This window comes from Rhineura floridana, chromosome 4 (assembly GCF_030035675.1).
Source record: "Rhineura floridana isolate rRhiFlo1 chromosome 4, rRhiFlo1.hap2, whole genome shotgun sequence".
Classification (NCBI taxonomy): Eukaryota; Metazoa; Chordata; class Lepidosauria; order Squamata; family Rhineuridae; genus Rhineura; species Rhineura floridana.
This window is the reverse complement of record NC_084483.1, coordinates 88,336,833-88,361,502: the sequence shown is the minus strand read 5'-3', so window position 1 is coordinate 88,361,502 and position 24,670 is coordinate 88,336,833.

Here is a 24,670-nt window from a genome sequence, read left to right as displayed (position 1 = left end):
CCCACCCCATCCGCGCAGGGAAGCTGGCCTTTCTCCTCCATGCCCAGGAGGACCTGGTGAGCCCCCAGCCACGCTTGTCCACTTGGGTGAAGGGACAGAAAGAGAGAGAGAGAGGTGAGGCAGGTTGGAGAGAAGGGGACGGGGAAGTCCCAAGTGGGGTTTCCAGCCAGAATCTGGAGGGAAAAGACTTGGGGAGGGGGGCGCTGAGAAGATCAATTGAAATCTCCCCTCCTCAGTGGGGCGATGTTCTGGGCCACGTGATAATCCCTGGATTTAGGAGCATAGTAAACTACCTTATATAAGACTTATATAGTCTTATACGGCGAGTATATCCCAAACTCTATATTTTAACTGGAAAAGTTGGGGGTCGTCTTATACGCCCAGTCATCTTATACGCCGGAATATACGGTAACTGTTGGCCCTCCAGATACTGCTGGACTACAACTCCCATCATCCCTGACCACTGACTATGCTAGATGGGGCTCATGGGAGTTGAAGTCCAACAACATTTAACCACCCCTGCTTTAGACCTATTCAGTTATTAACATCTGAACAAGGGCCACGGAGCCATGCACATGGGCCCTGCCCTCTTCATCCCAACCTTCTTTCATGGAGCGGGATGTCTGTCTGTCTGTCTCTCTAAAAGCATGTATGTCTGATGATAGCCAAAGTCCTTTCCCCAATCAGGTACAGAATGCGGCGGCACGCTTGATCACCCTTAGCCGACGCCAATATCACATTACCCCAGTGTTAGTAGATCTACACTGGCTACCAGTGGTTTACCGGGCCCAATTCAAGGTGTTGGTACTGACCTTTAAAAGCCTATACGGTTTTGGCCCAGTTTATCTGAAGGACCACCTCCAGTATCACCAATCAGGCCGCCTCACAAGATCAGCCACACAGGACCTCCTCTCGGTCCCACCAGTCAAAACAGCTAGGCTGGTGCGGACCCGGGAGAGGGCGTTTTCAGTTGTGGCCCCCACCCTCTGGAACTCTCTCCCTTATGATCTTCGACATGCTTCCTCCCTGATGAGCTTTCACCGAGCCTTAAAGACCTGGCTATTCAGGCAGGCCTACAAGAACCTTGGGGTGGATTAGCTTTTTGTTGTGTTTAGATGTTTGATATTGGATGAATTGTATATTGTATTTTAATTCTGGTTGTAAGTCGCCTAGAGTGTCCGTTAAGTCGGACAGATAGGCGACTAACAAATAAAATTTTATTATTATTATTATTATTATTATTATTATAATCAGGAACTCTACAGACAACACATGGCTGATGGTGGGCACCCTATTCTTCCTTTGCAATTCCTTTGTAACAAAATGGCCACCATAAGGCCAGTTATAGAGTATTCTGAGAGGATGAAATGTTCTTCCACTGGTTTATGGATATTGCCATTCCTGATGACAGATTTGTGTCCCTTTACTCTTTTGCATAGAGACTGACCTGTCTGTTTTATATAGAATGCAGAAGGGCATTGTTGACAGATGATAGCATAAATCACATCAGTTTTAAAGACATTTTTAAAGTTCTCATTTTGAAAAGCACTCAAGATGTTGTGATGGATAGATCAGATACACTATTATGGGACTATGTTCATCCTGCCAGTTAAACAGATTTACGTTCCATTGATTTCAACAAGAAATGGTTAATTCTTCTGTAGCAACCTTTACATAATTTTCATTCAGACAAGTAAAGACACACTTTTTTGCCCGGGCTTTTGGGGAGAGATGAAGTGCTCGGTGACATTCCTTTTCATTCCTGCTGCTTGTTTTAGTGGTAATTGTATGATATTAAATTTATTTTGTTTTGTGTTAATTGTGATTTTAATGTTATTGAATTGTATCCAACTAAGTCATGCTCAGAGCAGACCTACTGAAAGCAATGGACATGTTAGTAAGTCATATTTATTTATTTATTTTATTTATATCTTGCCCTTTCTCCCAGCAGAAGCCCAGGGCAGCAAACAAAAGCAGTAAAAACACTTTAAAATGTCATAAAGACAGAACTTAAAATACATTAAAACAAAACAACTTTAAAAACATTCTTTAAAAAAGCTTTAAAAACATCTTAAATAAAAAGGGTTAAAAACATATTGCTTAGGAAAAAAAGGTTGTTTTTAAAAAAATATATATTAAAAGCAATTGCAACACAGACGCAGACTGGGATAGGTCTTAACTCAAAAGGGTTGTTGAAAAAGGAAAGTCTTCAATAGGTGCTGAAAAGACAACGGAGATGGCGCCTGCCTAATATTTAAGGGGAGGGAATTCCACAGGGTAGGTGCCACCACACTAAAGGTCCATTTCCTATATTGTGCAGAACGGATCTCCTGATAAGATGGTATGTGCAGGAGGCCCTCACCTGCAGAGCGCAGTGATTGACTGGGTATATAAGGGCTAAGACAGTCATTCAGGTATCCTGGTCCCAAGCTGCATAGGGCTTTGTACACCAGAACTAGAACCTTGAACTTGGCCCGGTAGCAAATGGGCAGCCAGTGCAATTCTTTCAGCGGTGGGGTGACATGTTGGTGATACCCTGCCCCACTGAGCAGTCTCGCAGCAGCATTTTGCACCAGCTGCAACTTCTGGACCAACCTCAAGGGCAGCCCCACATAGAGTGCATTACAGTAATCCAGCCTGGAGGTTATCTGTGTGTGGACAACAGTGGTCAGGCTATCCCGGTCCAGAAACGGCAGCAGCTGTCTTATCAGTCGAAGCTGGTAAAAGGCACTCCTAGTCACAGAGGTCACCTGGGCCTCTAGCGACAAAGATGGATCCAGGAGCACCCACAGACCACAAACCTGCTCTTTCAGAGGGAGTACAACCCCATCCAAAGCAGGCAACTGACCGATCCTCCAATCTTGGGAACCACCAACCCACAGCACCTTCATCTTGCTAGGATTCAGATTCAGTTTATTGGCCCTCATCCAGCCCACCACAGAGTCCAGGCACCGGTCCAGGCCTTGCACGGCCTCTCCCGATTCAGATGTTATGGAAAAATAGAGCTGGGTATCGTCAGCATACTGCTGACACCTCACCCCAAAGCTCCTGATGACCATTCCCAAGGGCTTCATATAGATGTTAAACAGCATGGTGGACAAGGTGGTATCCTGGGGCACCCCACAGCACAACTGCCAGGGGGCCGAAAGACAGTCACCCAATGCTATTCTCTGAGAACTACCTTGGAGATAGGATCGGAACCACTGGAAAACAGTTCCTCCAATACCCATCTCACCAAGTCAGCCCAGAAAGATACCATGGTCAATGGTATCAAAAGACGCTTATCTACTGGGAACTCCCCCAGGGCATTTAGGAATCTTCTGGATTCCATTAGGCTCTGGGGCGGACCATCTTAATCTGTCCACCACCCCTGCACGGAAGGATCAGAGCCATAAGTCTAAACTTCACCAGGAAGTGGTATAACCATGACAATGGGGTGACATCAACCCCCCCATCTCCAGACCACCCCTTCCTCCATCTGGAGCAAGAACCAAGTTGAGGATGTGCCCTGCCCTATGTGTTGGGCCAGTGACAACTTGAAACAACCCCATGGTTGTCATGGAGGCCATGAAGTCCCAAGGCAGAACACTAGAGGCAGCCTCAGCATGGACATTGAAATCACCCATCACTATCATTCTGGGCCCCTCCAGCACCACAGCCAAGACTTCCTCTGCCAGCTCAGTCACAGAAGCTGCCAGGCAGCAAGGTGGACGGTACATGAGTAGCAACCCTAGTTTACTGTCTCCTTGGCGTGTGTGCGTTGTTGCGTGAAACAGCATACATTACGTTGGAGTTAAGTTGAGCAAGAAACTTCTTCAGAGCATTTAAATCATGTAAGATTCTTTATTAAGACATTAAGGCTTTTCAGCAGTTTCCCCCCCCTCTAGCTCTACAGCACATTTCTCTTCAAAAGCAAAAGTAAGATAGCCTCTCAGTTCAGAGGCATGGTGCAGAAGGGCAGCCTCACAGATCAGAGGCATAAATCAGAAGGACAGAAGAACCAACAACTGGCTGTTACAACTTTCCCAGCTGTTATCTCCCGTTACCATGACAACCTGTCTGACCTTCAAGTCTGCTCTCTCAGGCCAGACATGGCAGATAAGAGTGCTTCTCAAAACACATGCTTGTAACTTTCCAGACCTGATGAAAACATCCTTTGGCAGTACGGCCTAATGCCAACAGTCCCCCTTTTTCATCATGTCTGTAAATCCATTACAACAATAATACATTTCTACAATACATCTTGCAATACATTTCAGTACATTACATCATACATTTTCAGTTCAGTTCAGTACAGTTCAAAATTACATCTCAGTACAGTTCAAAACTTTATTCACTCAAACTTTGGTTGAACACATGTCAAATAAAGTGTCTCAGGATCCATGTCTACAACTTTATTCATTCCAGGACTTGTTATTAATCCCACGGTAAATCTGTCAGGCGGTTTGCCTAAATTCGCTCTTGTAGAGCGTCTTAAAGGAACCAGGGCTTCGGCTCTCTCTGCCCCCCCATTTGTGCTTGTGCTTGGCACTGCGTGCCCAGGATCTTCCATTTCCTCAGCTTTACGTTTCTTCGATCTGCGTTTCCCACAAATGAGCTCATTCAAAGCATCTCTGAGAGGAATTTGTGTACCTTCCACTTTAATGTCAAGATCTGGCTTAAATGTCTGTGATGGTGTTCGTGTTTGTGTGCCACCTGTTCCTGTAAGAATAACTGTCTGCCTTTGATCCCAAGGCTTCTCTGAGACTTTAATGCTTCTGCTCAGATTAACTGCTGTGTTTCTGGACACCAAACTCTGTAATATGCATTCTGAAATCCCAAAACAAAACCTTGCTGTGCTCTGGGCTCAAGCTTGCCCCTCCTTTTTCCCTGTGGAATGTGGATCCAGCACCTTGCCCCGAATTTTTGAATGTGTTCTATTTTAGGCTTTCTGCCAGTAAGTTTCTCATAAGGAGACATTCCAATAGCACTGTGTAACACCCTGTTGTGAATGTAATTCGCATAAAGAATTGCTTCTGCCCAGAAAGAATTCCCTAAACTGCAATTCAACAGCATGGCTCTCATTGCTTCCTGCAGCACCCTATTTTTTCTCTCAGCAGTTCCATTGGAAAATGGGCTAAATGGAGCAGTGAAATTCTGGTTTATTCCCTTGCTCTCCAGAAAGTCACTCAATGCTTTACTCGTAAATTCCCCACCTTGATCTGAGTGAATCGCTTTCACAGTGACGTCATGTTGAGTTTCGATTCTCTTAATGAACAGTTTCAGCTTCTGTTCAGCTTCACTTTTATGCTTTAACAGAAAAACATGACAAAATCTTGAAAAATCATCTACCAGTACCATGAAGAATTTCGCACCTCCTCGTGAAGCATTTATTGGCCCTGATAAATCAACATGAACTAGCTGGTAGGGAGCTGTTGTGGTTCTCTCAGCCTCCTGGTTTATTGGTGCAATAGTCATTTTAGCTTGATTACAAGAATCACAATCCATTATCTGTCCAGTCTCTTAAACGCATGTTTTCACTGTGCAAAGGGGTTTTCTTAATCGTGTCAAGGTTTGCATGCCCCAGCCTCTGATGCCATTCATGGACACAGCCCTGATGTACCTGTGCCTCAGCATTTAACACAGCACACCCTGCTTGACTGCTCTTTATTACAAACTGTGAATCATTAAGGCTTCCCTGCAAACACACTTGATCTCCCCTCATTATAAAACATTGGTCTTTGTGGAACAAAATTGAATAATTACAACTCACCAGTTTGCTCACTGACAAAATATTATGAGCCAATTCCGGAACAAACAAACAATCTGACATTATTCCAAGCTTGTCAAACTTCACCAGACCACGGGCTTCCACCCGTTTATTTGATCCATCGGCAAGTTGCACAAAATCCTGCACTTTTTCTGAAGTGTAAAACAAACTTCTGTCTTTAATTAATATATGGCTTGCTCCGCTGTCAAGCAGCCAGTTAACAGGTCGTAAATCTTGAGACTTCTGTTTACAAACAAAGTTCACACTGCCTTGCTTCAAGCCTCCGTCCCTGGAGTTTCGCTTGACTGGACAATCTTTACGGAGATGCCCACGAGCCCCACAGGCAAAACATAACTTCAGCCGCTGCTGCTCCCGCTTGTTTTCCTGTCTGCTTTCGACAGCCTGCTCCGGTTTGGCATTTTTCTCCTCCTTGCTTCTGACAGCCTCCATCAGCTCGGCTCTCTGCGCCTCCTGCCTCCGCTGCCATTCCTGGGACAAATCCTGCAACGCGTCCCACATCTGTTTAGCTGACGGCTCATCTCTCACACACATCAGTTGAGAATCCGATAGAGCCAAGATTATAAACGCCTGCGCCCTCTGGTCTCGACGCTTCCAGGCCGTGGTCGGTACCGCCGGGGGTTTTTCTTTAATCACTTCCCATAAATCCTCTTTTACTAGCAAAGCCCGCATTCTCGGCTTCCAGCTGCCATAATTCTTTTCATTAAGCCGTTCCATCGGCAAGCCTCCCCCAGACAGGTTTACAGCCATGTTGCTCACCTCCGTCTGGTTCAATCACTCAAGCTGCCCTCTCTGGAACTCCATCTGCCGTTCAGACCAGCAACTTACTCCCGTGTAATGCGCTGTGGATCTGGGCCCATAACTCCTGTTGGCGTGTGTGCATTGTTGCGTGAAACAGCATACATTACGTTGGAGTTAAGTTGAGCAAGAAACTTCTTCAGAGCATTTAAATCATGTAAGAGTCTTTATTAAGACATTAAGGCTTTTCAGCAGTTTCCCCCCCCCAGCTCTACAGCACATTTCTCTTCAAAAGCAAAAGTAAGACAGCCTCTCAGTTCAGAGGCATGGTGCAGAAGGGCAGCCTCACAGATCAGAGGCATAAATCAGAAGGACAGAAGAACCAACAACTGGCTGTTACAACTTTCCCAGCTGTTATCTCCTGTTACCATGACAACCTGTCTGACCTTCAAGTCTGCTCTCTCAGGCCAGACATGGCAGATAAGAGTGCTTCTCAAAACACATGCTTGTAACTTTCCAGACCTGATGAAAACATCCTTTGGCAGTACGGCCTAATGCCAACAGGCAGAACACTAGAGGCAGCCTCAGCATGGACATTGAAATCACCCATCACTATCATTCTGGGCCCCTCCAGCACCACAGCCAAGACTTCCTCTGCCAGCTCAGTCACAGAAGCTGCCAGGCAGCAAGGTGGACGGTACTCCAGCAGCAACCCTAGTTTACTGTCTCCTTGGCCCGATACCAGGTGCAGGCCCTCACAGCCAGCTCCAAGACAGAGTGGTTTCCTGGTGACAGAGATGGAAGTTCTGTAGACCACAGCAACTCCTCCCCCCCATCCCTGCAGCCTGGGCTGGTGTTGAACCAAGTATCCAGGTGGGCAAAGCTGGGTCAGATCAACTCCTCCCAGCTCACCCACCCAGGTCTCAGTAATGCACACCAAATTGGCACCTTCATCCACAATCAAATCATGGATGAGAGTGGTCTTATTGTGTACTGATCTGGCATTAAACAACCACACACACAGGCCAGTGGGCACAGCAGATAAGCAACAAGGAATTCATCCATGAGAGGAGTGGCAGCAAGGAACAAGGTGCAGATAGCCCTGCCCTCGTCTTCTATGGTAATTCACCACATCCCCATGGCTGTATTTCCCTTTATCCGTGATCACTGAAATTGGGGTGGCATCACCCATGTTCCTCCGTACTAAGACTCCTCCTAAACACCTGATATGGACCCAACAAGAGCCCACCAACAAAGCCTGCTGGAGCCAATTATCTTAGAAGGCCTCTGCGAGAATTGGGAACAGTCATACCCATTCAAACTTTTTCACACAGGGCCCATCTACTCCCCCTCCTGTCTCACACCCAGGGAGGGCCAGCCTTCTGCCAGTTACAGACTCTCACTCTAAAGGCATCTGGCAACTTTCTCCTGCCATTCAGTTCATTGCACAGGTTCTCATCCTGTGCAGAAACTACACATGCACCACACACCCTCCCCACCACCAATCTTCTCTAGATTGGTTTAACAGAATTTTTTAAAAAAAGGTAATAGAAGGGGGGTAGCGCCCTTGCCCTTGCCCTTGGGGCTCCCCAAGGGGCTCCCCAAGGGGCTCCCCAAGGGGCTCCCCAAGGGGCTCCCCAAGGGGCTCCCCAAGGGGCTCCCCAAGGGGCAACCCCCTTTAGTGTTGCCCCTTCAGTGGCAACCCCGCCGCTGGCAGACCCACCACCCAAGGGCAGCTGGGCTTTTATGCCTCCTAACCCAGCCAGCAGCTGATGCAAGAGGCTGCAAGATTAACTGCAGCCTCTCTCTGGACCAAGGGTCAGGCAGAGGGGTCCCAGTCCTTGCAGCACTTACCAGGGACTTCAGCTGTCTTCAGAGACAGCACCCCAAATGAGCAAGTGGCAAACCCAGATGCTCAGATACTCACTCCCAGGGCAGGTCTTCTTCAGTACCCTAGTGCTACAGCTGTTCATATCCCTTGATTTGAATGCGTGTACTCTGAGCATTATTTAATTAGACTTAATCCATTGTTTGCCACCCTGGGCATCTTGAGTGGATTATAAATATCTCAAAAAATAAAATAAACAACATAATTTACAAGCTCTTATCTTTGGTTGGACTGTGCCCAATCCATTTTTTAATTATTTATTTATTTATTATTTGATTGATATTTATTTATTTATTTTATTTAGACCCCGCCCTTCCTTCCAGCAGAAGCCCAGGGCGGCAAACAGAAACACTAAAAACACTTTAAAACATCATAAAAAAACCTTAAAATACATTAAAACAAAATGTTAAAAACATTTATATCCTGCCCTTCCTCCCTTTTTATGCATTTGGTTTTATAGAATACGTTTTCCATTGACTTACGCCTATCTGAAATGGTTATGATTTCCCCCCCTGCAAAGTATCTTAAGTAGAAATTAAATGAGGGGGGGGGAGAGAGAAACCAGAAATGCCCAGAAAACAGTGCCTGGTCCTAAGCATGTTTGTTTGGAAGATTGCCATTGACTTCACTGAGATTTACTTCCAAGCAACTGTGAATTGCTGCCTAACATACAGCAGACATTGAGGACCTTAAATTCAATCCCACAGCAAATGCAAAGGTCAGAGTTATGAAATTTACAAAACAGCACATAAAGCAATTAGACCTGTCTGGATTATTCTAAACGTGGATTGATATGTCTGTGTATGCCATTTTGTTTTTAGTTTCTGTTTCACAAGATTCTTTTGACTTTAAAAAAAATTGCTGCAGCGCAATGATTTGACACTTTCCCATAAGCTTTATGCTGCAGTGCCAGAATCTCTTTCTTTTAAGTAGTTATAGCCAATTTTGATTTCAACAGTGTATATATAATCTGTAGCCATACTGATGACTCATACTGATGAGTGTGACGTGACTGCTTCCCTTATCGAACCAAGAAATTGTTCTGGCAATAGCTATATGGCTTTTATTTGTAAGATGACACAACTCCACTGTACATTCAGAAAAACTTGTGAATATAATGAATTTATTCAAGGAAACATTCAGATGGATTGTAAGGTTCATCACACATTCCCTGCAGACAATGGAGGTGGAAAAAAACGACATGGCAGAAGCTCTGGGAGAAGTATGCTCCAGGTGGGCTGGGGAGACACTCTCCCAAGAGATACTGATCCTTATCCAGTATACATTTGAAGATTCAAAGTTTGGATTTCCAGTATTATGTAAAACCATTCTGGCTGGTTCCATTTTAATGGCTAGTCACAAGCCAGAAGCAAATTAGAATGGTGACATTAACCAAACATGTGGGAATTTGCTGCCTTGCAAAATCATCATCATCACTGTAGGAAGTAGTTTAGGGTGCAATCCTAACCCCAGCCACTGCCCAGAAGGGCTTAACAGAGCAGCAGGGCACTGCTGCATCTGCATTCCTGCTGAGCATGCCAGAGCATGCTCAGAGGCACATGTTACCAAATTCTTCCAAGCTACACAGGAAGTGGATTGGACTGTGAAAGACCAACTCAAGTTTGTGTTTGAATTTTGACCAATTTGTAGGGCAGTACAATATCTCAGAGAGGAGGTCAGGTCTCCTGCTCCCCTGGTGCATTCACTGCAGCTGCCCAATTTCCCTGCTTTTTAAAGTTGGATAGAAATATCTGTGGGCTATAGGGACATTCTTAAACCACAAGGGGTTTTTTTGCCTATTAGTGAATATAATGTTAAAATTCAGCTGTCCTTAAATCTCCCAATTTAAGATATTTATTTGATATGGTACAATATATATAATACAATATGAAGTAATATTTATTGATCAAACATGAGGGTACTGTATTTTTATTTATTGTCAAATACAGTCTTGAGTGCTGTTGTTAATTTTATCTAAAAATAAATAACGTATTATTTTAAAACTGTTGCCGTGGTATGAGAAGTGCTGACATCATTGCACAAGCAAGCTTTGCTGTTATGCCATATGTTACGATCCTCAGAAATGACATGAGAGCAGCACATGCACAGATCTGCAGTGATCTGAGGCTGTTATTATCTACATGGTGTCTATAGATGCAATCGTTTCCATAAAATTTCCGACATTTATAAGCCATCCTTCATCCAGAGTTCCCAGGGACGGAAACAGAAAAACATTAAAATCAATAATTGAATATTTGAAGTTCATATATTAATGAACTCACCACCAGTGCCATCAATAAAATTCACTTGGTAGCAGTATGCAGCCCAACAGTATCACTCTACAATGCATTTCACTACTTGCTAATGCCTGGACAAAGAGGTGGGTCATCACCCAGGCCTGTTGCCAGGGAGGGGCAAATATGGGCACCACCACCTTTATAGCTGTACTCCCCCTCAGGGCCCATGAGAGGGGGGGTGCAGGGGGTACATCTTACCTGGGCCCGCGGTCAAAAAGGGGGCCCAGGAGCCAAAGGAGGGGAGCTCCATTTTCCTCCCTTTGTTATGTCATTTCCTGCTGGCTCCCATCTGCAAGCCTGCTACAAATTGTGCTTTTTTTTCTTTCCCCCCTAACTTGTGCAAAAAAGCATAACATTGTTCAAATAAATATTTGTATTTCTGTTGGATTCTGAAAATACAAATAATCAAACTTGAGGATTTTTTTCATTTTTTATGAAACTTACTGTGGAAGAAACTGAGCATGCTCGGTGGCCAAGGTAACAAGAGGAAGAGATACTTTGATCTTAAGAGGGCGTGGTCATTAGGAAGCTAGATTAACCCTTCCCCTTTAGTATGAAAGGAAAAATGCGGTTTGGGGGCTCATATAAGGTAAGCAGTGTGAACCTTTAAACCCTATTACAATGACAAAATAATCTCTCCAAAATGTATTCTCACAAATCAGGAACCCAGAAAAGAAAAGACAAGAAAGAACGAGAGGAAAATGAAAAATGGGGTCAACGAACGCTCTTTCAATTTGGATTAAGTGCGGCTTCAAAAAAGTTTCATTGAACTCACCTACAGAATTGGAGCAAGAAGAAACTGTTGGAAACCTCATCCCCAAACAAGGAGCAGTTGATTTGGGTAATCATGCACAGTATTTTGATGAAGGGGCAGATGCAGAAAATGGAAATGGAAAACAGAAAGAAACAGACATACAGACATACGTGGAAGTGAATTTGGAAGATGAGAGGAGTAATCATAATGTAGGCCTTGACATTGGATGTATCACAACCGAGTTTCCATCTCAAAAGGAAATAGAAAAGTATGTTACGAATGGTCACATCCCTCTGCCTAAAACATTCCCCCAAGACACCTGCAATCAAGTGTTCCCAGAAAGTATACTGAAATTTCAAAGCACTAATGGAGAACTACATGTAAGAGACTGGCTTGTCTGGAGACAACAGAAACAAGCTTTATATTGCTTTCCATGTCGATTATTTTGGCACAAGACAGTCAAGACTAGCACTTCTGCGTCTAAGTCTGCACTGGTATCTGCTGAAGGCTGGGATTCTAATGGGAAGTGGCGGAAACTTTCCTACAGGATCCCAAAACATGAAAAAGGCAATAGTCACAGAGAATGTTACCTAGCTTGGCGAGAACTAGAAAGGCGCCTGCTGTCTGAGACAGGAGTTGACATCATCTTAGAAGCGTCAATCAAAACTGAAGCTGTGAAATGGTACAACCTTTTAAAGCGCATCATCAATGTTGTACTCTTCTTAGGAGAACGTGGTCTAGCATTTACTGGTTCATACCATTGAACTGGTGATTCAAACAATGGAAACTTTTTAGGACTCATTGAACTGCTCTCCAGGTGGGACCCCATCCTTCAGGAACATGTAGAGGAGTCACAGAAAAGGAGTGAGCGGCTTCAAGTTCATTATCTGTCCCCTGACTCACAAAATGAATTTATTGCAGAATGCTCGAATCTTGTGAAACAACACATTTTGCTTGAGAGGCAATCTGCAAAGTACTTTGCAATAATAGTAGATTCCACACCAGATTCTTCCCATATTGAACAAACAACATTTCTTTTGAGATACGTACTTTTAAAAGAAACGCAGTATGAGATTCAAGAAAGATTTCTCAAGTTTGCAGATTGTAGCAACAAAAGAGGGAAAGAAATTGCTCAGTTGAGAACTGATACATTGAAAGAACATGCTATTCCTCTCAGTGATTGTAGAGCTCAAGGCTACAATAATGGGGCAAATATGGCTGGAAAATACAACGGCGCACAAGCAAAAATACAACAACAATGCTCAACAGCAATTTTTTCACCCTGCTGAATGCATACCTGAAGCAATAACCTTTTTCGGAACAATTCAAACTGTGTACCACCTGTTCAGTTCCAGTGCTAAGCGGTGGGAATTACTACAAAACCATATTGGTTGTTCTCTTCATGGTATGTCTGAAACAAGATGGTCAGATCAGTGTGTAAAGCCTCTTGCAGCTCACTTGCCTGGCATTAAATTAGCACTGGAAGACCTCCTAGAACTAAATTTGACAGCCAAAACAAGAAATGAAGTCCATGGAGTTTTATTATATGTGACATCTTTTGCCTGTGTGTTAATGTCAGCCGTGTGCTACAAAATATTAGCTGGCATAGATATTTGCAACAAGGTCATCCAAGCTAGAGATGCCACACTGGATGTTGAAGTAGCAAACATAGAAACTTTCCTCACAGAGCTGACAAAACTTCGAAAGAACTGGAAATGCATGTGGAATGAAGCCAAATTGGTTGCATCAAACCTAAATATAGAAATAAAACTCTCCCGTAGATGTGATGGAGTTAGGCGCAAGGGGGCAAGGCTGCATGACGACAGCATACCTGATGCTAACTTGGAAGAAATGAATGACACAGATGATACTCCAGAAGAGGCCTACTTCAGAAAGTGTGTGTTTTACATTTTGGTAGACAATGTTATAGCAGGATTAACTGTCCGCTTCAATGCGTTAAACAGTTGGCAGAAAAAATTGATTTCTTGTGGAAATATCTCACCATGTCTGAAAGTGATGTGGAGAGAAAAGCTTTATCTTTAACAGAGCAATATCCTGCTGACCTTAATGGTGATGATTTTGGAAAAGAAATGCAACATTTACCCTCAGTACATAAAGCAAATTTTGTAAATGCACAGTTAAAGCCATTAGATCTGTTGAACTTGTTGATAGAGTACAGACTTGGTGACCTGTTTCCAAATGTTTGTGTTAGCTTAAGAATACTATTAACAATTCCAGCAACAGTAGCTTCTGGAGAGAGGTCATTTAGCAAACTTAAGCTAATTAAGAATTATTTAAGGTCTACAATGCCTCAGGAACATCTTGTGGATTTGACCAGGCTATGTATTGAATCAAACATTGCCAGAACAATTAATTTTCATGCTCTGATTCAAAATTTTTCACAAAAAAAGGCCAGGAAAGCTCTTTTTTTAAAGTAAATAGTAAGTTTATCTACCTTGTTTCAATGTGAATTCTTTCTCCTTTGCTGTATTGTAGCATAAACAAAGATGTTCAAATCAAATGTGCTTTCTTATCTCTGATCCTCTTTTATTTTATTTATATATATTTATTGTGGAGGGAGTATAAGAGCATAAGGCCTTAAATGCAGAAAATTAACAGAGTGCTCCACTCCACCCCTCTCTCGTCTTCCATACCCTTTTTGACCTTACAGGCTACAGCTCATGGCATAAAACCGTAGTGGATAAAAACAGAATGACTAATGGAGAAGGGAAGGGGCCCCAAAGAAACTTTGTACCCCCTGATAAAATTCCTCTCAGAGGCCCTGCTCCCCCTCCCCAGGATTTGGGGGGGGGGGTTCTTTATAATTTGTGACATGACAGACAATGACAACTTCCATTTAATGAATGATAGTTTATTTTAAGAACAGGAGCAATTTCAGAACAGGACCCTGTGAAAAAATCAGTGAATAAGGCAGGGTGAGTGATCAGGACATCTGAAAGATTGTCTTATCCCTGATATACTCAGTCAATCACTGCATAGCGATGGGCTCCATTTCTGCAATAATCGGATTTGCCATCAGATTCATTATTATTTCTGATATTCTCTATCTTTGAAGAGAGAATTTTGAAGTAGCAACTCTCCATGCCTAGTTTCCGATTCATTCTTTCCCCCCCAATTCATTTTTAATTCACTTTGAAATCATCGATAGTGTGAGTGATACTATAACAGATTTACTTTCTGTATGAGCTCTTCAAATGTGTATTCCCTTTCACTGATGTCAGTGAAGTGTTGATTGTAACTGACAGACAAAAAGCTACAGGGGGGAATGAGGTGTTGATTGTAAACAGCAGAGGGGAAGACACTGACTTGATTATTTGCCTTAATCTGTTCTGCAATGCACTTGAAAAGGAATGTAAACAGGCAATAATTACAGAGTTCAGAATAAAAATCGATACCAGTGGAGACTCAGGAATAAATAGCAATTATAATATTGCTATTTCCCTGCGGAACAAAACAAAAAAAACAGAGAAGATTGGAAAAATGAAAAGATACCAAAGGAAAAAGAAATCAGGTCGTGACTACCAGAATGACTACCAGAAGCCACACTTAAAAATGGAAAGTAAAAAAGGAGATGATTCTATCCCTAGCTCTGCAGGTGAGGGCCTCCTGCAGATACCATCTTATTAGGAGGTCCGTTCCAAACAACATAGGAAGCAGACCTTTAGTGTTGTGGCACCTACCCTTTGGAATTCCCTCCCCTTAAATATTAGACAGGCACCATCTCTGGACTCTCAAGGAGGCATTAACAAGCACACCCTAAGTATTTATTTTACCGCTGCTCTTTCCTAAATTTGTAGTATGGACAAGTTTGTTTTTCAGGTGGAATCTAAAACTGAGATAACTAATACAGCATCAAAGCCAAGCACAGGAGCTCACTGTCATTACCAAAGAAATTCATTCATGAAGAATCGGAGCACAGGAACAGACCAGAAGTGAAAGGGAACTATAGCTATAGGCAAAGTCAAGCCTTTGAGTCTGGTATTCCTGGGGATCTTTCAGAAAAGGGTGAGACAATTCAACAGATTAAACTTCATTCATGTAGTTTAACAAACTCTTGGATGGAGGAGTGGAGGGAAGGTAACTGTTGTTCCCTTTCCCTGTCCTGGCCCCTCATGTCCTCTCCACCAGTGGGAGGGGAATTGGCGGCTGTTATGCGCCTTCCCCCTCATGCCCCACCTAGAATTGTGGCTGCCCCACCTAACAAGGAAGGCTCGCTATAAGACTGTCTTCACCTGTCTGCAAAATGAAAATAAGGTTGAAGCATGACACATCTCATAGGAGAGGTTGCGCCATAGGCATGGAGCCACAATAGAAAAGGCCCTCCTACGTACCTCTGAATTATGGACTTCACTCAGTAGTGGGACCACAAGTAGATCCCACCTCTGCAGATCTAAATGAAAGGGCAGAGAGGGTCTTTCAGATACATGGGGCCCAAGCAATTCATGGCTTTATATGTCATCATAAGCATCTTGAGTTGGGCCTGGAAGTTAACAGAAAACCAGTGCAATTCTTTCAGAATAGATGTTGCATGTGAATGACCAGTAGCTCCTACAAACATCCTGACTGCTGCATTTTGCACTAGTTGCAACCTCTGGACTATCTTGAAGGGCAGCCCCATTTGCAGAGCCCATTACATTAGGTCTGAATGTTACCGGACATGTATAACTGTGGCCAGGCTATCTGTTCCATGATGGACATAGTTTTTCATTAGATCAGTAGTATTTGTAGCAACAGCTCAAACATGAATGTTTGATCAAGCTCTCTCAACACTTTTCTATGTTTTCCAGGAAAGAGTATCCCATGGTGGAGTATAAAGAATCCAAAGCATTCTGTCCTTCCGTGTAAAAGAAAAGTTCAGCTGGCTTAACTTGACAGTGTTCCACTGATGTGAAGAATTGTATCCACTGATACAAAGTGAAGTGTTAAACACTGAAATTTGCTTTAAAATATGGGTTAAAAGCTGGGTAATTGCTCGGGGAGTACAATGGACTAGAACAGTGTGTTTGGACTTTCAGAAAACTTCTAGTAAAGCTGTACTTCTATGTACAATTGGAAGTAAGGGTCACTTAAACCAGTGGCATTTATTTCTGAATAAATATGTAGGGGATCTGGCTTCATGACCCTCACCAAAAAAAGTCTCAGAAATGTATTAAGTCCTGGAATAAAAGAGCACATATTCTCAGGAACCAGAAATGGGATAGGAATAAATTGACAGTTTTTTATAATTAAGGGAAGCAAGTAGTGGCATTCCCCAGTTGTCAGTATTGGGAGATATTCTCCCATGTATCCTATCCATACATGAACTGGAATTGAGGTGTCCAGTGAAGGAGCCTAGCTAGCAGATGGCACCAAATTATTCAGGGTAGTGAAATTTTAAACCAACTGTGAAGGGTTCCAAAACTGTTTCAAAACTGAGTTAATGAGACACAGAATGGAAGATATAAGTGAATGCAAAATAATGTGGTCTGAATTGGCTGTGACTACCCAGAAAAGGGATTTGGAAGCACAATGGAATTTTTATTAAAACTGTACTCTAGAAGCAGAAAAGGCAAATGCAGCTTTGGCATTATTCAGTAAGGAACTGAAAATAAAAGTTAGGATTTATTTCCAGTTTGGCACCACAAACCCAGGATAATAGGACAGCATCAGCTCACAAAAAGCAAATTTCTACTAGTAAACTTTGGATCAGTTCCCATGAGATTTGTTTCCCCATCAATAGCAGCCTGGAGCCATCTTCAACCACATGTGTGCATTTGGAAGCAAGTAAAGTACATTGAGACAGCCATTGAGATAGCAATTCCCATGATCACACTGGCTAGAAAAAATGCTGCCATGTTCTGAGGAACTTGCTTCTGGCTATATCTGAGTACAGCCCTGCTCAGGCTGACTTTTCCCCATCTCAGGCATGGACATAGATGGGCATACTTCTGGGCTGCTGTCACATAAGGGGGAAAGAGCTGTATGAACAAGCCCTATGCATCACATTATAAAATGGCAGCACATTTCTGCTCTCTGTAGCAGCTTCCACAAACAAAGCTATTTTAACAGTCTTCTCTGGAATCAAAATACACAGCTTTGATAAAACATGAATCACGACACATGGATATGTTAAAAATGAAAGATGAGCTTCCATTACTAGATGGGATACCCTTGATCTATGCAGATGAGTTATACAACTCTCCCTTACTCTACACACTGAGCTATGGATAGAAAGATCTGTCAATTTTGGTTCTTTCTCTTCTCTCCAATCTTGAATTCAGTTCTCCACATTTCTTCAGCAATGTGCGATTTTTTTAAAAAAAAATCCTAATGAAAATTCTGCGCCATTTTAGTGCAAATTTCTAATAAACACATTTTTGTAGGCAGTTTTGACTAATATACACATTTTTGCAAGCAATTTCTCATTATATAATGCAATTTTGTATATTATTTTTGCTCATATATTCATTTTTATAGACACTTTCCCCTAATATATGCATTTTGCTAAACACTGGTGGATGAATTGCACTGCAAAATTCTAATAAATGTGAATTTTGAAGGATGTTTGTCTTTTGGTTCTCATATTGTTTCAGAAAGTGCGAATCTGATAGATTCAGCTTGAAATGCAAACTGAATCAAATTTCTCACCCATCCCTACACCCAACACAAGAGATAATCTGATTTCATTCTTTATTAAATACTCTAAGGAGAAATAAGTAGCAACATCACTGCAGGAAAATGCCATGCTGGGCTCCTTCGGAAGAAAGTGAGGAATATAAATTTAAGAAATAATTTCAGAAATAATGCCAGTGATATGCTGGTAATAGTAGCCAAGCAGTTGTCCTGCTTTTTCCTGAGACCACAGAGGATTTACATACATAACTTGAGCTAAGGTTGGTGACTAACTAGTAGTTTATTATACTTAGAAAGATAGCATCCTCCACCACACCCAAGAGCAGTAGCTAGGAACCACAGGGCAGGGTGTGTGGAACACAGAACAAACAAAAAAATACACAATAGAATTATGCATGGTATGGAGAAAGTGGATAGGGAGAAGTCCCCCACACCTCACAACACGGGACCATCCAATGAAGCTGAATATTATTATTACTACTACTACTTATATTTATTAGTCACTTTTTTCAAATTGAAAACTTAAAGCTACTTACAGAATTAAAAACAGATAAAAAAAAAGAATAAAAACATCCTAAAATATTCAAACTACAGAAAATCAAACTTCTCCCCATCTTACTAAAAACAAACAGAAAATTGTTTTTGGAAAATTCAGGACAGACAAAAGAAAGTACTCTTCACAGTTACTATGGAATTTACTCCCATAAGGTGTGATGGCCACCAACTTGGATGCCTTTAAAAGAGGATTAGACAAATCCATGGAGGATATAAGACACTCAATACTAGCTATGATGCCTATTGTCTACTTCCGGTACAGGGATGGAATCTACAGCAACCAAAAATTTGCCACTGATTTGGTCCCTGCCTGCCCCACCCCACCATGGAGATGGACAATGGAGGAGAAGAATCCTCCTCCAGACTAAACGATACAGAAGAGGCGGAGGCAACATCCTACTCAGCAGGGCCAGACTGCGGAGGAGGAAGAAGAGACACCGTGAGGCAAGCAACAGGATGCAGGCTGGGATGGATTAATAATCTGCTTAATTCCAACCCTCTGCAGTCAGAATTAAGCGGATGTTTTGCCCATCCCGGCCTGCAGCCGATCTCTTGACTCACAGTGTGGCACCTTCTCTTCCTGTTCCTCCTCCGTAGTCTGGCCCTGCTCAGGGCACGGGATGGATTGGCAGTGAATCCCTACTCCAGCACAGTATTTGCAAGGTTAATAAATGATCCAAAGACTGGATTAGAAAGAACAAACTTTACTTAGCAATGTGCTAGTGCAAAACTACAGTATATACAAAACTGAAACTATTCACTTTACTTCCTTTCCCTCTTCGTGTCAACAAGAAGCGATTCCCTCCATACAACCATTTCTAAATTACTTTAGCTCCTACTCACATTACATCTCACTCCTTTTAGAAACTATTCTCTATATCTAATTGGTTTTCTGATCACTCTGCCACTTGACGTGGTCACAGGTATCTCAGAATCTAAAATGACTCTACCATTAGTTACCGGGCCAAGTTGAAGGTTCTGGTTTTGGTGTACAAAGACCAATGTAGCTTGGGACCAGGATACCTGAAAGACCATCTTACCCCTTATATACCGAGATGATCACTGCACTCTGCAGGTAAGGGCCTTCCGCAGATACCATCTTATCAGGAGGTCCCTTCTGCACAACACAGGAAGGTGGACCATTAGTGTTGTGGCACCTACCCTTTGGAATTCCCTCCCCTTAAATATTAGACAAGTGCCATCTCTGTTATCTTTTTGGCTTCTACTGAATATCTTCCTCGTTCAACAAGCCTTTTAAGTAGAGACCTTCCCCCAGTCTGTGTCTGTGTTGGAATTACTTTTTTAGATGTTTTAAAAGCTTTTTTAAAAATATGTTTTTAAGGTTTGTTTTAATATGTGTTAAAGTCTTTTGTTTTTAAGATGTTTTACAGCAGGCTTGTCCAACCCATGGCCCGCGGGCCACATGCGGCCCAGAACAGCTATGAATGTGGCCCAACACAAAATCGTAAACTTACTTAAAACATTATGAGATTTTTTTGCGATTTTTTTTTGTAACTGTATTGCGCGGTTCTCGAGCGCGAGCTTTGTAGACGACAACGGAACGGAATGGAATAATCCGAGTATGTTACGTCCACAAATATCAGAGTATTATCCGTAATTCGCATTATAATTGCAAACAGTTCGGCCAGAAGAAACGAAAAACTGTTAACTGTTAACTGTGTCCACTAACCTGGACAGATAGGCAACCAACAAATAAAATTTATTATTATTATTATTATTATTATTATTATTAAAATTAACTAATAAAATAAAGAGCAAGAGGACTCTGTTGCAATGTCGCATAAAATGAATTGTGAAAAAGAATTCAAGTGTGTATGCTGTACTAGGCATAGCGCTGCCGCACGCCATATGCTCTCGCTATTTGTACACATGCGTGGCTTCAGTTTTACGGCGGTGTGCGGCTTCCAGTGTGTTATCTTCCAAGCGCAGACAGTCGAATTGACACCATCAGACATTACGTGTGCTTGTGGCGACTTGGCGAGTAAAACGCAGCGATTATCGATAATATTTCAACCTACCTTTGTAAACGATAGGCGTTTATTGTAATTTAGAAGACATGTAAGTATTCTTATTTGATTATTGAACCTTGCTTTCTATTTTCCTGTCTATTAATTTTCATAATAAAAGTAAATATAGTTGCTTATCTATTTTTTTTTTTAATTCCAGCATGGCTTCCACAGCGTCTCAAAAGAAAACAGAATCCAAAAAAAGAAAAATTACGGATGAAGGAAGATTGTTCAATGAAAAGTGGACAGACGACTACTTTTTTGTCGAGGCAAATAGTAAGGCACTGTGCTTAATTTGTAGGGAATTTGTGCCAGTTTTCAAAGACTATAATTTGAAAAGGCATTATATGCAAAAACATGCTGCCAAATTTGGTGCGTATCAAGGAATGTGTCGTAAGGACAAAATAGCGGAACTGAAAAAAAGTCTGTCTTCTCAACAATTTTTTTTAAAAACAGTTACAACTCAAACGGACTCTATTGTAAAAGCTAGTTATGTGGTAGCAAATTTAATAGCAAAAAAATCAAAACCATTTACTGATGGTGAGTTTATTAAGCAATGTATGGAAAGCGTGGCAGATATAATTTGCCCTGATAAAAAAGGGGATATTTCTAAAATCAGTTTGTCTCACCAAACTATAGCCAGGCGACTTGAAGAAATTGGAAAATCTATCGAAAGAGGTTTGGAGAGTAAAGCTGCTAATTTTAAATTTTATGCTTTGGCGATGGATGAAAGCACTGATGCTACAGATACGGCTCAACTTGCCATGTTTATTAGAGGTATTGATGACGAATATAATGTCATTGAAGAAATGGCTTCTTTAGTGCCATTAAAAGACACAACTAAATCAAGAGATTCATACGAAGCAGTAAAAAATACATTTAAGCGATTTTCTTTGTCCATTGTGAACATATCTGGTTAGTTACTGATGGTGCCCCGGCGATGGTAGGTAAAAAAGAGGGACTTGTAAAATTAATAGAAGACGATGCAATTGCCGCCCGAAACTCATGTTTGATAAAGTATCATTGCATAGTACATCAAGAAAATTTATACGCAAAAGCTTTAAAAATGGATAACGTCATGCAAATTGTCATCAAAGCTGTGAATTTCATAACGGCCAAGGGATTGAATCATCGCCAATTCCAGGAATTCCTTAAAAGTATGGATGCTGACTAAACATCATTTACTTTTTGGAAGTAAGATGGCTAAGTCGAGGCAAAATGTTGAAAAGATTTTATGATTTGCGACATGAAATCAAGTCATTTATGGTATCAAAAACAAAATTTGTGCCAGAACTTGATGATGAAACCTGGCTTACAGATTTAGCATTTTTAGTGGATTTCACCACTCATTTAAATGAGTTAAACAAGCGTCTTCAAGGTGAAAACCAACTTATCAATACAATGTTTCAAACCATAACAGCGTTCCAAATGAAACTGAAATTATGGCAAGCTCAAATTAAGGCAAACAATTATATGCATTTCGACACGTTGGCTAAACAACGTGAACAGCATTGTGAACAGCGAAAAATATGCAGCCTTGCTTTTCGATTTGATACAGGAATTTGAAAACAGGTTTCAAGATTTCCAGAAAAATAATCAATATTTTGGTATATTTGCGACTCCATTTTCAGTCGACATAAATATGTTACCTGCCAATTTTCAAATGGAATGCATAGAGCTGCAATCTGGCATTCAACTTAAAGAAAATTTTCATCATGTCTCTTTACTGGACTTTTATAAGACCTATCTTCCCAGAGACAAATATCCCTTGCTTCACAATCATGCCTTATTCATGTCATCGCTTTTTGGCAGCACCTACATTTGTGAGCAACTATTTTCAAGGATGAAGCACACGAAGAGTAAAATTAGAACCAAAATATCTGATGAGCACCTTGAGAACTCACTGAGAATTGCAACTACTTCCATCGAACCAGATATTGATGCATTAGTTTCTCAAAAACAATGTCAAATATCCCACTAGTTTTATGTTGCCCTCTTTTCTTTTACTTTTATAATAAAAAATATTTTTAAAAAATTAATGAAGTTTTATTACTTAGATATGTACATTTTCTATATCAGTGATCGCAAACTTGTGACCTGCTCGACGATTTTAAAAGACCCTCCAAACGGGGCGGCACATAATTAGGATTATTATGCGAGGACTTTTTTTGCTTATCTGTGCTGGCGGATAACACGGAAATTATGCACGGACCTTTTTTTTTTGCTCATCAGCTATCGTTAGTGTTAGTGTATTTTATGTGTGGCCCAAGACAATTCTTCTTCTTCCAATGTGGCCCAGAGAAGCCAAAAGATTGGACACCCCTGGTCTAAAGCTAACTAATACACAGCCCTACTTCTGTGTACTTTCAGACCCCCCAAAAGGGGCTACAAATGGGACACTAAGGGGGTAGATTGATACATTCCACATATTAACAGACAATACAATGTCCTTTTACAATACAGTACACAACATGCTTCAAATGTATTAATCAAAACTTGAATTTTATTCTTAGCAGCAGCAGCATCAAACTAGAAAGCATTAAATACCCCTCTTGCTTATTCACCTGTCACATGCAGAAATAATACTGACTTGAGTCTCTCTTTCTTATCTGCTCCACTTGCAATATAGTACAATTCAAATCCTTGCTTCCATCTTCTCCAATTCTCTTCAACTTTTCCTTCAAACCAAATTTCCTGGAGGCTTCATCTGGTCCAGTTTTCACTGCTTTATTTTCAGTTTGTCTTCTGACACCATATACTATTTGCAAGATTATAAATGGTCCACAAAGACTAGATTAGAAAAAACAAACTTTACTTAGCAATGTACTACCAAAACTATATGTAAAACTGAAACTAGCCAGATACACCTTCACTTCTTTTCCCTGATGGTCTCACCCAGAATGGATTAGCCTTTACAGCCATTTCTAAATCACTTTAGTTCCAACTCACATTACATCCAGTATGCCTCTAAATACCAATTGCTGGGAATCATAAGAACATAAGAAGAGCCTGCTGGATCAGGCCAGTGGCCCATCTAGTCCAGCATCCTGTTTTCACAGTGGCCAACCAGGTGCCTGGGGGAAGCCCGCAAGCAGGACCTGAGTACAAAAACACTGTCCCCTCCTGAGGCTTCCGGCAACTGGTTTTCAGAAGCGTGCTGCCTCTGACTAGGGTGGCAGAGCACAGCCATCACGGCTAGTAGCCATTGATAGCCCTGTCCTCCATGAATTTGTCTAATCTTTTAAAGCCATCCAAGCTGGCGGCCATTACTGCGTCTTGTGGGAGCAAATTCCATAGTTTAACTATGCGCTGAGTAAAGAAGTACTTCCTTTTGTCTGTCCTGAATCTTGCAGCATTCAGCTTCTTTGAATGTCCACAAGTTCTAGTATTATGAGAGAGGGAGAAAAACTTTTCTCTATCCACTTTCTCAATGCCATGCATAATTTTATACACTTCTATCATGTCTCCTCTGACCCGCCTTTTCTCTAAACTAAAAAGCCCCAAATGCTGCAACCTTTCCTCGTAAGGGAGTCGCTCCATTCCCTTGATCATTCTGGTTGCCCTCTTCTGAACCTTTTTCAACTCTATAATATCCTTTTTGAGATGAGGTGACCAGAACTGTACATAGTATTCCAAATGCGGCCGCACCATAGATTTATACAACGGCATTATGATATCGGCTGTTTTATCTTCAATACCTTTCCTAATTATCCCTAGCATGGAATTTGCCTTTTTCACAGCTGCCGCACACTGGGTCAATATTTTCATCATGCTGTCCACTACAACCCCGAGGTCTCTCTCCTGGTCGGTCACCACCAGTTCAGACCCCATGAGCATATATGTGAAATTAAGATTTTTTTGCTCCAATATGCATAATTTTACACTTGTTTATATTGAATTGCATTTGCCATTTTTCCACCCATTCACTCAGTTTGGAGAGGTCTTCTTCGAGCTCTTCACAATCCCTTTTGTTTTAACAACCCTGAACAATTTAGTATCGTCAGCAAACTT